The sequence below is a fragment of the Elgaria multicarinata genome, chromosome 4 (assembly GCF_023053635.1).
Source record: "Elgaria multicarinata webbii isolate HBS135686 ecotype San Diego chromosome 4, rElgMul1.1.pri, whole genome shotgun sequence".
NCBI classification, from domain to species: domain Eukaryota; kingdom Metazoa; phylum Chordata; class Lepidosauria; order Squamata; family Anguidae; genus Elgaria; species Elgaria multicarinata.
The window spans coordinates 121689110-121704186 of record NC_086174.1 but is presented as its reverse complement, the minus strand read 5'-3'; the positions used below and the strand labels follow the sequence as shown (position 1 = coordinate 121704186).

Here is a 15077-nt window from a genome sequence, read left to right as displayed (position 1 = left end):
CCCATCAGAGAACCCTGAAGGAGGAAGGTGAGTCGAGGCCTAGGGCAGCTTGCACCTTCCCAGGTTCTATCAGAGGGAGTTGAACCTGTGTTATGAAACTGCTGTAGGCAATGGATGGCAAGCCGAGCCCAGACGTACTAACCACATGCTGCCTTTCAGACCACTAAGAGCAGCCATCTGCCGTTTTTACAGAGGGCAGTCCTCTGTTTGTAGGACTGCCAGAGGACCATCCTTTGTTTGAAGGTGGCCTCTGTTTGAAGGTCTATCCAGTCCATTTCTGGTTTAAAGATAAAGAACTTTAAGAATTGTTGCTCACCCACTGTTAGCAATTGGACAGCAGACTGAGCAGGCAAGGTCCACAGGTCACCTGGTCAATCTTCCATACTTTGTTGAGAGGTATTGTATTTAATGCCGTTGTGCTCACGTCCTGCTTGTGGGCTTCCCGTGGGCAGCTGGTTGGCCACTGTGTGAACAGAATGGTGGATGAATACAGACATATTCTGTCAGCCCCTTTGTCTGCCGAACACTGTTGTCACTTCCTGTATCCCTTTTCTGTGAACAACAGGCAACCTTTTCTGTGAAACAAAAGACAACGTTTTCATGGCTGGGCTGGCGTGTTTTTTGTTTTGCAGTTCCCATTTCTCCCTCCCCCCCCTTTTTTTTTTTTTTGGCAGGAGGGGGATGGAGGTGTCGGTTTCTTCCACCTAGCCTTCCTTCAAGGTTCATTTGTCTCACAACTAGAAGCTTGTCAAGACGACTTACTCTATAGTAGAGCTGAATTGAAGGTGATGACTTTGTTGTGATAGAGCCTTGAGGGATCCTACTAAACCCCACAGTTTTCCAATAGACCTGCCACATTTATTTTTCAGCTGGAGGTGCTGTGTTCTAGTAAGGCGAGTGCCAGATTTAACAGAAACGTAGGCACACAGATGGGGGAATTGCAGAGAGACATGAAAAGGGGGAATGGAAATTAAACGGAATTCATAACACAGACAGTTTTTATGGCCATGACACATAGTTGAATTTAGATACAAATACTGAAGCAAAATCCTGAAAATGACTAATAGCCTCTGAGCATTGCTCTAAATTATACCTTGACTCCCAGCTGTACTCAATCCCATGATAATGTATACATACTTTATGTCTCTTTAAATGGCAGAAAATAGACTGTAAATTCTATTTCCCTGACATCAGTAAAGCATTATGTAGACAAACAATGACAGAGAAATATTCCGTAGTAACCTTACATTGACATAAATGAGAGGAAAATGTGAAGCATGAAATGCAGTATTTAGAACAAATTTTCAAAGTTCATTCTGTCATCAGTTAGATTTGCTGCTTTCATTTTAGGCTTCTTGCTGCTTTTTGAAAACATATAAGATCTACCGTGTGTGTGTGTGTGTGTGTGTGTGTGTGTGTGTGTGTGTGTTTGTGTTTGTGTTTCCATGGCCTAATTGCAGCTAACTAATAGCGTAATGATTTCACAAGTTCTTTGTTGTGTGATATATTAGGGTGACCATATGAAAAGGAGGACAGGGCTCCTGTATCTTTAACAGTTGTATTGAAAAGGTGCAGGTGTCATTTGTATATATGGAGAACCTGGTGAAATTCCCTCTTCATCACAACAGTTAAAGCTGCCGGTGCCCTGCCCTCTTTTAAAATGGTAACTCTAGTATAGCTCCTGCAGTTTTAACTGTTGTGATGAAGAGGGAATTTCACCAGGTTCTCCATATATACAAATGATCTGCTGAAATTCTTTCTATGCAACTGTTAAAGATACAGGAGCCCTGTCCTCCTTTTCATATGGTCACTCTAGATATATACATGTCATGGGAGATAGAGAAAATATTCTTGTTGTGGGGGGATATAGTCTTCCTGCAATAAAATAAAATAAATACCCAGACTATCATTGCCACGGCTTGTCTATATGCCCTATTTAACCCGTGTTGGCTGCATGATGGTGCTGCGTCAGCCATTTCCCCAAAGCCGTGCACTAAAAACATCATGGACCTACTGCGACTTTTCCATTTGTTGTGAGGTCACCACTGTCCTTCCGTGTGTCGGTGGTGACCTTGCTTTAAGTTTACGCTGGGGGTTGGACCGTGACCGTCAGAAGCACGGGAAGGCTGGGCAAAGGACAGGGGGTGGGCTCATGGCCCTGGAAATCCTGCGCTCCCTCCTGCCAAGGGGATTTCCTGCCCCCACTCCACAGCTGTGATCCCGTGGGTTTTTGCCGAGAAGGAGCAGCAAAGAAGCGCTGTGAAGACACCCCTCCAGTCTCTTCTTTAAAAAGGAAATAGGTAGTAGAGGAAGTTGAAGAATGTTACACATGGATGCACATTTTAGCTGTAATATCCTCTCCAAATACTGAAACAGCACAAAAATTGTAAAAGAAAAGGAAGTGCCAACAACCACGTGGATAGGGGCAATTGAATAGACATTGTTGACTTGGATTTTCAGAACACTTTTTGTCGCAGTGTTTTATAAAGTTGCAATTCTGGTCTGTAGGTCATTGTGAAGGGTGATTTCTCAGAAGGATGTTGTCCTTGCTTGCTTGGCTCAAGAACCCCAGTGGAGGCAGATTCTTGGAAGGGCAGAATCACATTTAACAGAGCAGAGTTACATCAGGCCATGTGCGATCACAACAGGCAAGGGCAGGTATAGTCAATCAGGACCTTGAACAGATTTTTGTGGCAGGTGTTGATTGGAACTCACCCAAGGAGAGTTGTTGTCTCAGCAACATGCAGATGGCTTCTGAATGCTGCCTGGTCTGGATCTACTGTTAATCCCACCCCCTTTGAAGAGCTGCCTGTATTCCTTAAAGGGCCATTGTCTGATTTCACAGCTGCTGGTTCCTATGGTGTTGTGATCATGATGAATGAATTAGGGGTGCCCTCCAAAGAATTTGTGAAAATTCCATCCTCTAGATTGTACAGCCCAAGCATAGCAGATGATAATTCAAAGGATGTTGTCTCCTATCTAAGAGTAGGTTTTACAACAACTTTCTAGGGTGTGGCAACAACTTTTGATTCTCTTGCTTGCAGTAATCCCCCAAAGAGGATTCCACCTATCACTGAATGCTGCACAATTTCATAAATCAAAGGTATTGAACAGTAGAAGAGAGGGAAGCAGAGTGATGCTGCACTTTAATTTCTCATAGATATTCTAGGCTAAACCAGACCAAGAGATTTTTCTGCATCATTTATTTATGTTCATTTAAGAAAGCTCTCAAATACCTAGTCTGTGGAGTTTTACACCATAAAAGAAACTTGTCCCTCGTACAAAGTGGAAGAGAGGCAGAACTGAAGACCTCAACCAGGAAATGCACAGAGGCAAAGAATAATACAATATTTTCACTAAATTTACACTAAATAGCCCAACCCTAGATTCTCTTCCCATCCAGTGCTGTAGGAAGGGGAGTCCACTATATTCTATAGTCCCCGAGACCCTCTCTTAGGGACTTGCTGATAGTTTTATCCTTGATGATAGCCACCTTGAGCTCACTGGAAGAAAAGTTGGGGCAATAAATATTTTAAACAAACAAACAGATAAACAGAGCTTTGGGGCTCAGTCATATAGATAAATGGACCTGGCTTCTGGTCTAAATTCTGTGTCTATAAGCTTTTACTGTTGAGCATTTTTCCATGTCATCCCATTTTTCCAATTTTTGCACAGGTCAACTGAATTGAATGATACAAATAAGTTATAACATGCAGTATGATGCAATGTGATGCTCTATCTGTCTTTGACTCTGTTCAGATGACATGGTAAGCCACTGTGATTAAGTATTTTGAGCTAAACATTCTGGCTCAGTGTGTCATGTGAACCATGACTTGGCGTGTCGTGTAAACCATTTCTAACCATGGTGGCTGCATAACCATGGTTTAAACATGCTCACTAACCATTTGCTGCAAAGGGGTTAGCGGCCTAACCATGGCTTAGTCATTAATTGACTTAGTTCCTCTCTCATGGAAGTAGAGAAACAGCGACACTGCAGTTGTTGAAAACAGATTGTTACTGAGTGAAAGAAATTTTCTATACAGCCGTTGGGGAGGAGGCGGAGAATGTTGATATCAATTAAGAAATTAAGGAACAGAAGTGTGACACTGGACACCAGCAATGTAAGGGTGGCTGTCAACTAATATGAGATGATTTCAGGAAACATAATCATGGGCACTAGAAGTTTGTAGACAAAGAGAATATTCAGCTTTGAGCAGACAGCGGGTTGAAGACTAAGTACATTTTTAATATGAACAGTGTTAATTAAAACTGCTACTGCAGCAATTATTGACATAGACTCGTATCTTGGTCAAAGTGTATCCACATTCTCAGTGCAAATGTACATTCTGCCTGTCATATTTTACCTCATGCAATTTATTTTCCAAGACAGGAATTGAAAACAACTTAATTAAGAGGTTAAATGGATTGGCTTATTAAAATAACTGAATACCTGAATAACTACATGGCTGGGCAAATTTGCTAATCAACAATAGCAGCATTGGAAATATGGGGTGACAGATCATAATTAGCTATATGTTTTTATATAGCCTGAAGAAGTATAATATTTGTCTAAGTGTGTTTGATCCCATGCTGATTGGGGTGTTAATTTGTGTTAGATTTTATTGCTGAAGGTTAGAGAAATCTCCTGTACAAATTAGTTATATTCTCTCTGCTGGGGAGGAAGCCGTGGTGGGCTGGGTGGGAGAAAGGAGCACAGGAGACCAAGGCCTGCTTCCCTCGCCCAAGGTAGAATCCCAGGGCTTAGTAACATCTTAACCAACGTTGAGAGTGGCAAAAGGTCAAGGTTTTGGGGGCTTTTAAAGAAACGATTGCCAGTTGGTCAACATTTCAGATTTCATTTGCCATACTCTTAGAAATTCATTTGCTCTAGCATTTTTGGTCTTAAATGCAAGGAGAAGTTGTTAATTTGTTCATGAATGCCAAAAGAGCCAGGGCCCCTAGTCAGCCTTGTGAGGGAAGGTGAGGGAAGAGAAGCAGACATTTTCAGGTTGTCCTTGGTAGAGTTAGGGAGAAAAGACTTTAGCTAGGGTGACCATATGAAAAGGAGGACAGGGCTCCTGTATCTTTAACATTTGTATTGAAAAGGGAATTTCAGCAGGTGTCATTTGTATATATGGGGAACCTGGTGAAATTCCCTCTTCATCACACCAGTTAAAGCTGCAGGTGCCCTGGCCTCTTTTAAATCTGGTCGTTCTAGTATAGCTCCTGCAGCTTTAACCATTGTGATGAAGAGGGAATTTCACCAAGTTCTCATATATACAAATGACACCTGCTGAAATTCCCTTTTCTATGCAACTGTTAAAGATACAGGAGCCCTGTCCTCCTTTTCATATGATCACCCTACTTTAGCTCAGGTTCCCCCAACCTGGTGGCTTCTGGATGTGTTCAGCTAAAACTTCCAGAACCTTGCAGCCACCTATGCGGGCGGAGGCATCTTAGGAATTGGAGGCTATCACGGAGGTTTGACAAGGTGTGGAAATAAATAGATGAGCAAATTTGTGGAACACTCTGATGCTGACAGGTGGTCCTTGCATGAAGCACACTGGAAGTTTAAGTGCCTTTTGGAGAAAAAAACCCAACCACAACCATTTTTCAGTATGTAAACAACTGTAATGCGGAAGGCTGATTTGTAAACTGCCGCTTACAGAAGGAAACGGCACAGTATCTTTTAATTACTATGAATGATCAGTGCCTTTTGTTTTACTTCTCGGCTGAAAGATGGCACTTCCCAACAGCAGACAGGCTCCTGAAATCATGCTGAGATGATGCTGACTCAAAGGAAACAATGCCATATTTTGAATTACCAACACAGAGATTTTTTTCCCAAGGAATCTTTTGTGGCTCATGAGATTTATACCTCTATTCTCCAGTGCTGTGATTAAGTTAGAGCCTTCTCTTCATGCACACTTCTCTGTTCCTACTGCTGTGCCCATTTTTCTTTTCAAATAACTCCATTCCCCATCTCTGTTCTTATAGTGATGTGATATACAGACATAAAATGGTTGTGTATTGCTGATTTCAGGCCCTCAAAGGAAAGCTGAAAAATAAAGCCCATTGCCATTCTAAGTACTTTATAGTTACAAGCATGATTATGTCGATAGAACCTCTAGCGTTCTTCGTATTCACACACTACAACCATGGTAAAGCTTGTGGTGCAAACTTTACAGTCGTGAGGACCAGTAACATGGTACCGCTTTCACTGCTGATCCCCAGGAAACCCGCAGCATCCCAGTTGTGAAGTGGCAACCACCATGATACATGGTCGGGGTTGAATGTGGAATTTTCCACCCTGAAACTTTGCAGGATCAAGGTTACATGCACAGCAAATAGCAACTATTTATGGGGCTCTGAAAGTATATTTCCCCCCTGCTCAACTACATAGCCATGGAAGAATGACTCCATACACCTATGAAGCTATGCAGCTTCAAATCAACAGCCAGCCACCCTATCTCAGCTGTGCTCCATCATAGCTTCATAGTTTTGAATCAACAGGTTTCCCCTACCCCAGCTCACAAGTTCATAAAGTGAAATGGAAGAGTTTCTTCTGAGTAGACACATAAACATCCACCATTGAGTCGGTCTCTTTCCCTGCAGTGGGAGGGGTGCCCCTAAGCCCAATATTATGAATGACTGAGCAGCAGCAGCAGCAGCACTACTACTACTACTACTACTACTACTACTACTACTACTACTACTACTAATAATAATAATAATAATAATATCAGACTCACAGCTGGTCTTACACATCTCTTTTTCTCTCACCCACTGTAGATATGGCTGTCTGAGGGGGCTGGCAGGAAAGGAAGAGGAGAGAGAGAGATGTTTATAAAGCACATATCCTTCCTGCTACTACTAATAATAGCAGATGCTGCCCTGGTCTTAGTCTTGAATGTCTGAGAGCAGCATTAGCAACAGCCGCCACAACAACACAACAACAATATAGAAGCTAGTGTCTTTTGCCCCTCTAGCTGTGGCTACAGCCCAGAGAAGCAGCCGAGAAGGTGGGGGTGGAAAGAGAGGAGTGTTTACAAAGTAGTGATCCTTCAATCCTTCACGCATCCCAAGGCTCAGTTTGCCCATCCCTACTTCAGAATAAGCACTCAATGAATATTTAAAGCAAGAGGCAGTGATGAGTCTACGTTCCCAACACAGCGGTTTTTAATGAAAACGGGCTGGCAACAGAATTCTCCAGATTCCTCTGCTCCTGTACACCCAAAGTACCAATTGAAGGCAATTGAATGACTTACTTCCAAGAAGACATGATTAGACCTCTACTCTACACACACACACACACACACACACACACACACACACACCATGTGACTTTCCCTTCTGCTAATCCGTGCCCAAAGTACGCCTCTCATCCTAAACCACATTCATCCCATGCACATGCATGGTGATGATGGAGCCAAATTAAAATACATGGTAAAATGGCACTATGAAAATGCACAGCTTCTGGACGGATGCCACAATACAGCTATAAATTAGTGGCTGCATCATCTAAACAAGGGTGTGCAACTTTGCAGCCATGATGGAGTAAATATACCCCATGTAGACATGCCCTGTAGATTCTTTTGTGAAATGAAGTCCACATGGGAAGAAGCCCAGAATGTTTAGTAACTACCTACTACAATGTCATTTTGTCAATGACATAGTGAAAAAAAATTCGGCTTCATGATGTGCTGTTACTTGTTTTATTTATTTAAAGTAGTCAGTGACCCTGTTCAGATGACACATTAAGTCATTGTGGTTAAACATTTTGAGCTAAACGTTATGGCTTAGTGTGTCATGTGAACCATGGTTTAGTGTGTCATGTGAATGATTTCTAACCATGGTGGCTACATAACCATAGTTTAAACATGCTCACTAACCATTTGCTGCAAAAGGGCTAGCAGCCTCACCGTGATCTAGCCTGTTGTCTGAACAGGCCCAATAAGTTCCCCTGGCGGGATCATAATATTTTTTTTCTACAGTCAATATCTAACTTTCTGTGGGCAGTAAATAAAGAGTAAAATTAGAAGTAGTTGGGAATGTTCATTGGAGCTGCCATGAGAGCCCATTTGAGACAGAAAGGTGGGGTGTAAATTTTAACATAAAATTTAAATAGTAGTAGTATTCCTGATTGAGGTCAGGTGCATCATGTATTCTGTCAGTGATGGCTGAATGTTTCACATTTGGCTTCCACTACCTTCAATACTTGTAGAGATATTTGGCTGTATGCAGTTTTCAGAACTCCTGCAGTATTCTGAAATGGGGGTGGGGGGAATGCACCTTTTGAAATTCCAATTTCTTCACCTCTGTTAAAGCAGGGGTGGGCAACTTGTGGCCATCCAGACATTGCTGGACTGCATCTTCCACCATCTCTCACCATTGATTATGCTGGCACAGGCTGATGGGAGTTGCAGTTGAACAACTTCTGGAGCCCCACAAGTTGCCCAGCCTTATATTAAAGGTATGGAAGAAGATGTGCAGAAAGGCTGGCATGTCAACTCATCTGTGTGTGTGTCTGTGTGCACGTGCAGATGTTCTTTTGGTTCTTTTTGTATGCATGGTGAGGGGAAGGATCACAATTACAGAAGCAGGCCCATCCTACCTGTGCACTCAACCTAGAACGTTGATCTAGGAGACTATGGCTGTAGCTAGACCTAAGGTTTATCCCAGGATCATCCCAGGTTCATCCCTGCCTGAGCGCTGGATGCCCTGTGTGGCACTTAGATGAACAGGTTTGACCCCAGGACAATCCTGGGATAAACCTTAGGTCTAGCTATGGCCTATGTGTAGAGATGCAAATTATGTGATCTGTACACTAGAATAAATGGGTCTTATGGCTGGAGCCTTTACATCTCACGGTTGGAGCCTCCCCATGTATTTATTTATTTATTTATTTTATTACATTTATATGCCGCCCCATAGCCGAAGCTCTCTGGGCAGTTTACAGAAGTTTAAACAGTAAACATTAAAAAGTATACAAAATTTAAGAATCATCAGAAATATAAAAACAACAATATAAAAACAACAGTATCAATTTAAAAACAACAGTTCTGGGGTCCGTTAGAAAACAAACTTAGCATTGTTAAATGCCTGGGAGAAGAGAAAAGTCTTAACCTGACGCCTGAAAGATAACAGTGTTGTGCCAGGCGAGCCTCATCAGGGAGATCATTCCACAGTCGGGGGGCCATATGTAGAGCCATATGCAGAGCTTCTGACCAATCCATGGCCACATACAGGGGATGGGGTGGTGCCCCTCTCTATGCATATAAAAATAATGTCTATTGGTATCATTATAATTTCTCTCTCTTCTCTTTCTTGACTGGCTGTATGTCAGTGCAAACAATTACTGTAGACAGAAAGAGGGAGGGAGGGAGGGAGGGAGAGAGAGATCTTCCCTTTGGTGTTGAATGTCTAAGATATAATACATCAAACAAAAAACAACAGTAACCCAGGAGAATTCAAGGAGATAATGAGGCATCCCTGGCTTAACAGCAATGATCTATGGAAGGAAAGGGTTCTATTGACTACTTTCTCTCTTTTCCTTTGCAGAGTCTCAGTGTACACTCTGTGGTGAACCTGAAGGTGAGTTGTACATCTTTATGCTTACTTATTTTCAAAGCCAATAGTGGTGATGCTTGACTTTCATGATTTGTTTTATGTGTTAGCACTTTTTCTCTCATGGCAGTAGGTTGAACACAATATCAGAAGTGATGCTAAGAAAAGGGAAAACACATAGTCATGTGTTAGTGCCAAAAGAATAAAAATAAAAATGGATTGAATTAGTGCTGAGTAAAGCACAGTACATGCTTCGGGCAGCAGCAGGAGACTAATATTCTTCTGCAATAAAAATGGAAATATTTGGTCCTTTACTTGAGTCTTGAGCATTGGTCAGTATAATTAGAAGCAAGAATGAGCATGAGCATTAATTTGAGGCCATAGGGAAATGGAGCATGGTTAGATTTTAATTCAAACAGTTGACATTTGGTTGGTAAGTTCTTCCTTTTTTAAGTTGATTGATTTATTAGAGGGGCAGGCATACTATTTCAATTTGATTTATTTATTACTGAGACACCCCACTCCTCCCAATTTTTATTTTAAAATATTCTTATATTTTCTTACTAGCAGCTGGAAATGCTTCAAAGAGAAGTGGGAGCCTCTTGACTTCAGGCTAGACATGCCCATCCATGGTGGCCTTTTGGTGGTTGTGTGCAGGGCAGTTTCAACAGCCCTATGAGGTAGGCTAGGTGAACAGATGGTGACTGGCCCAAGGTCATCTCAGCTACATGGCTGAGTGGAGAGCTGAACCTGGGTCTTCCTAGTCCACTATTTCAACCATTACCCACACTGGCGCTGCATTGTTATTCAGAAATGAGAATAATTAAGCATGGCACCAACATATTGAAACATATGAATACTGATGAGATCTCATTAGGCAAAGGTAAATCTTCAGGCAAAGGTAAATCTCTTTGATTTCAGTGTGGGAGATTTAAGCCTGTGGTTCACTTTCCTCTTCGGATCTATTTGGAATGAAACGTGCTTAGCTTTGACTAGATTCATGGCCAGCACCGGGCTTGGATGGGCTCTCTGCACCCATCTCCCCACCACTCTAAATGATGGCAGCACTTACCCACCCACCACCAGCCTCCTTCTCCTCCACATTACCTCCTCAGGGCTGGCAGTCAGACTCGCCTGGTGGTGGTGTTCATCTGCTGCTGTTGCCCGTCTCCTCCTCTTCCAGGCAGGTTACCATTGTGGTGGCCTAATCAGCTGGAAAAAGCAGTCAAGCACTGGGCATTGCAGCGTGGAGAATAAAGAAATGGCAGCCACCTAGCTTCGGGAGCTGTGCACCCACTCAACTCCATTTTGCTAGCTATCTGCTGCTGCTGCAGCAGCAGCAGCAGCAGCAAACCATCTGCCTGAAAGAGGACGTTGACTGCAACTGCCTGAATGCCACCCACACGATTGGGTAAGCATCCAGCCCAGCCAAATGAAGGGGAGACCAGTGGCTGCTCAGGTTGTTGGCAGCTGCATATTAATAAGAATCATTGTAGAACTGATTGGACAGAAGGGAAATCCTAGAGATAGAGAAATGAGGGGTTTAGGGTTAGGGAGTTTCTCTTTTTGTGTCAATTTTTACATTTCATAAGCTCATTCTCTATCAACTGCCTTGAGTGCCATTTTTTGGTAGAAAGGCAGGGTACAAATAAAACAAACAAATACATAAATGCTTTTATGAGCCTCTGGAGTTTATACACTACCATGTGTATTTTCCTTATCTATTGTTTCTTATACAACAGGCCAACCTCTAATACGCTGTAGTGCAAGGCGTCTTTTGCTAGCTTTGCACAAGCATTCACACGATAGCACTAATATGCTTTCTCTTTCCTTTCATGGTAGTTTAGAGCCAAGCCAATATACTGCACAGGTGACAAACCATTTATCTTTATGCCATTCAGAGTGTAATCCTTCTGAATTTGTTCCCCAGGGAAGCTTGCTTCTGTCATTTCTTTTTCTTTATGGTGCCATGGGGGTATATTCCCCCCACCCCCTACATAAGATTTTTTGGATGCTTAGTTTGATTTTAATGTGTTATTTGTGTATGTTCTGTGTTTTAAAATTTTAAATTTTGTATACTTGTTTTTATCTCAATTTTAGAATTTCTGTAAACCGCTCTGGCTATGGGGGCGGTATATAAGTGTAATAAATAAATAAATAAATAAATTTTGTGTGGATTCTTGAATGCTCTTCTGTTATGATATTCTGTTCTGTTAATTTTTACTCCTAGTGTATGCCCTTAAAACTGTGTCAGCTGCTTTGGAAAGTTATATATCTGAAAAGCAGTATAATAAATCTTTACAGTAAATTAATCAGCCAACCAACACTCTGAAAGCATTTTTTAATTTCCATTTTATTCGAGTGGGAAAGAGTTCACTTAACATTAACTGGATTTTGAGAGATCAAATGTTCTTGAACAGGAAAGGAATCCCTTTTCTGAATCCGAACTTCCATTCAGAAAAGACAGTAGACTCTTCAATAATAACCATCTCACTGATGGTTAAACCATCTCACTGAACTCAGAGGTCTTAGAATTTCTTAACTTAAGATGAATTGTCCTTTTACATTGAAAATGTGAAATATAAATTTCAGAGCATGCATGATTTTCATTTTCATTGTACCAGTAATGGACAGTACTTGATGTGAGGATATAAAAAGGTGCTAAGATGAATTTTTTAATAAGAAACTAATCTGGTCAGGAATAAGTTCTGGATCAGGGCCCACATGGATGCTTTTCTGCAAATAATAAAACTGGCAGTTTAATGTGTGCTTTAGCGCTAAGCCAAATTAAGCTGCTGTCACGTCAACTTCCTTGCTTGCCTGTGGAATACTGGGCAATGAAGAGTGGCCATGTGCGCATGTGCACAGAGCCATTTCCAATTCTTAAAGGAACAGCAGATCAAAGAGACAGGCCACAATCAGTGGAAAAATTTGGCTGTTGGGCAATATAGAAATGTAATAAATAAATAAATCTGAAATTCCTCTGGGCCTGCAAATATTTAGACAAAGAGACACAATCCATATGTGATCTGTATGTTGTGATGACCAGGTCAACTCATAGAATCATAGAATAGTAGATCTGGAAGGGTCCTATAAGGCCATCGAGTCCAACCCCCTGTTCATTGCAGGAATCTATCTTAAAGCATAGCTGACAGATGGTTGTCCAGCTGCCTCTTGAATGCCTCTAGGGTGGGAGAGCCCACAACTTCCCTAAGCAATTGGTTCCATTGTCGTACTGCTCTAACAGTCAGGAAGTTTTTCCTGATGCCCAGACAGAATCTGACTTCCTGTAACTTGAGCCCATTATTCCATGTCCTGCACTCTGGGATGATCGAGAAGAGATCCAGGCCCTCCTCTGTGTGACAACCTTTTAAGTATTTGAAGAGTGCTATCATGTCTCCCCTCAATCTTCTCTTCTCCAGACTAAACATGCCCAGTTCTTTCAGTCTCTCTTCATAGGGCTTTGTTTCTAGACCGCTGATCATCTTCGTTGCCCTCCTCTGAACACGCTCCAGCTTGTCTGCATCCTTCTTGAAGTGTGGTGCCCAGAACTGGACACAATACTTAAGGTGAGGCCTAACCAGGGCCAAATAGAGGGGAACCAGTACCTTGCATGATTTGGAAGCTATACTTCTATTAATGCAACCCAAAATAGCATTTGCTTTTTTTGCAGCCACATCACACTGTTGGCTGAAATTCAGCTTGTGATCTACCACAATTCCAAGATCCTTCTTGACTGTAGTATTGCTGAGCCAAGCATCCCCCAGCTTGCAACTGTGCATTTGGTTTCTTTTTCCTAGATGTAGAACTTGGCATTTATTCCTATTAAATTTCATTCTGTTGTTTTCTGTCCAGTGCTCCATCCTATCAAGACTACTTTGAAGTTTGTTTCTGTTTTCCATGGTATTAACTATCCTACCCAAATTTGTGCCATCTGCAAATTTGATAAGTGTTCCCTGCACCTCCTCGTCCAAATCATTAATAAAATTTTTGAAGAGCACTGGGCCCATGACTGAGCCCTGCAGTACCCCACTTGTTACATCCCCCCAGTTTGAGAAGGTACCATTGATAAGCATTCTTTGAGTCCTACTCTGTAGCCAATTCTGGATTCACCTAATAGTTGTTCCATCTAGCCCACTTTTAGCTAGTTTGTTAATCAGAATATCATGGGGCACTTTGTCAAAAGATTTGCTAAAGTCAAGATATATTATGCCCACAGCATTCCCACAGTCCACAAGGGAGGTTACCCGATCAAAAAAATGTGATCAGATTAGTCTGACAGGATTTGTTCTTGACAAATTAATGTTGGCTCCATAGATTATACTATGGGCTCATCTACACCAAGCAGGATATTCCGCTATGAAAGCAGTATGAAAGTGGTATATAAAAGCCTAGAGCCACACTATTGCTTTATAGTGGTATTGAAGTGCACAGCAGCATCTACACTACTGCTTTATAGTGGCGCTGAAGTGCACTGACAACTGTTAGGGCACAAGACACATCTACACCAAGTAGGATACAACGCTACGAAAATGGTATGAAAGCACTATATGGTATGTGTCAATGGGCCCCAACAGTTATCAGTGCACTTCAATACCGCTATAAAGCAGTAGTGTGGCTCCTGCCTTTTATATACCACTTTCATACTGCTTTCATAGTGGAATATCCTGCTTGGTGTAGATGAGCCCTAAGTTACTGAGATTTGTATTATCTTTAAAATGTGGTACTGAGATATATGTTTTCAAGGAAGCTTTACAAAGATTTGCTAAAAGTGAAAATGTGAAATGATTTCCAAAAGTGTTATATCTGCAGTGTTTGGGATTGGAATAAATGCCTTGAGTGCTGTTTTAGTGGAAAGGTGAGATATAAGTTCAAATCAATAAATAAAAGCAGACAATATCCAGCTAAGAAGCATGCAGATACACTCTTACAACTAAAAAAAGAAGGTATTAACATCAGAAATTGATGCAAAGAGCAAAGTATCATACTAAGAACATTGTCAATATAAGTCTAGATTTTAATGGCTGCAATGAGACAACCTCAAGCTGGGAAATGTCTAAATTAAAAGCTGTTTGTGATAATTACTGTATTTTGAAGGTTACAAAATTATTTTGATTCAGTTAATATTAGCATTCTGTTCAAAATATACCCATGAGCCTGTGGTTGATTGGAAAACATGTCAGAAAGTATAGATGTTAGAGGCATGAGGGAGAAAAATCAGAAGGCTAAACTCTTCATATTGCTGCTTCCCCCCCCCCCATATATTTTGTATTCTAGTCCTAAAATAGATTGACAGAAAGTAGAACTATGCTATTTCAGGTAACTCCAACTTTCATGCCATCTGTGCCTAGTGTAATCCTGATGTTTCTTAACAACTTTATGATCTGGTATCTTAAAATTAAGAATCTCGGCAGTAGTTCAAGTATGCTGTCTTAAGCATGCAATAGATTGTTCTCAACGGTCTTTGGTTTTCACTAAAGTGGCTCTAAAGTGTCCTGGTTCTGTGGTGT

The 15077-nt window shown here is 41.5% G+C and overlaps 1 protein-coding gene across 2 annotated transcripts in view; it reads left to right on the top strand.

The window, feature by feature from the left end:
- The window catches only part of DLGAP2 (DLG associated protein 2), a 305540-nt gene that overhangs the window by 65730 nt on the left and 224733 nt on the right, over window positions 1-15077 (top strand). For both annotated transcript variants that reach the window (XM_063125108.1, XM_063125107.1), the window contains exon 2: window positions 9562-9594. The gene's annotated coding sequence lies outside the window, so the exon portion shown is untranslated. The remainder of the gene's footprint in view (window positions 1-9561; window positions 9595-15077) is intronic.